Source organism: Enhydra lutris, unplaced genomic scaffold, assembly GCF_002288905.1.
Source record: "Enhydra lutris kenyoni isolate GAN:26980312 unplaced genomic scaffold, ASM228890v2 scaffoldscaffold53, whole genome shotgun sequence".
Lineage (NCBI taxonomy): Eukaryota > Metazoa > Chordata > Mammalia > Carnivora > Mustelidae > Enhydra > Enhydra lutris.
In genome coordinates, this window is record NW_019154137.1 from 9855551 (window position 1) to 9856236 (window position 686).

Here is a 686-nt window from a genome sequence, read left to right on the forward strand (position 1 = left end):
AAAGCCATGAGTTCCGTGCTTTGTTTTCTCCTCCTTTGGAATTCCGCTGCTCTCCTTGGTATTGAAATTGCATTCCATGGTAGGTGAACTTGGTCCTGGCTGGATTTCTTGTTGATCTTCTGGGGTAGGGGCCTGTTGTAGTGATTCTCAAGTGTCTTTGCCCCAGGCGGAGTTGCACCGCTCTTACCAGGGGCTGGGCTGTGTAATCCGCTCGGGTTTGCTTTCGGGAGCTTTTGTTCCCTGAGCACTTTCCGTAGAGTTCCAGAGGACAGGAATGAAGATGGTGGCCTCCCAGTCTCCGGCCTGGAGGAGCCGAGAGCCTGGGGCCCCACTCCTCAGTGCGCCCTCAGAGAACAGCGCCCAATTACTCCATTCACCCTGGCCTCCGGCCGCGCTCCGAGCTGACCGAGCCTGCGACCAGTTCAAGGTAACCCCGAGCTTAGAGCTCACTCCTCAGCTCTGTCTCTGTAGCTGGCTTCCCTGTTCTAATACCTGCAAGCTCTGCGACACTCAGATACCCCCGATCCCTCTGTGACCCTGTGGGACCTGAGGCCATGCTGACCCCGCATGGGCTTCACCCTGGTTAAGCCTCTGGAGCGATGTCCCTCAGCGGAACAGACTTTTAAAAGTCCTGATTTTGTGCTCCGTTGCTCCGCCGCTTGCCGGGAGCCGGCCCCTCCCCCCGT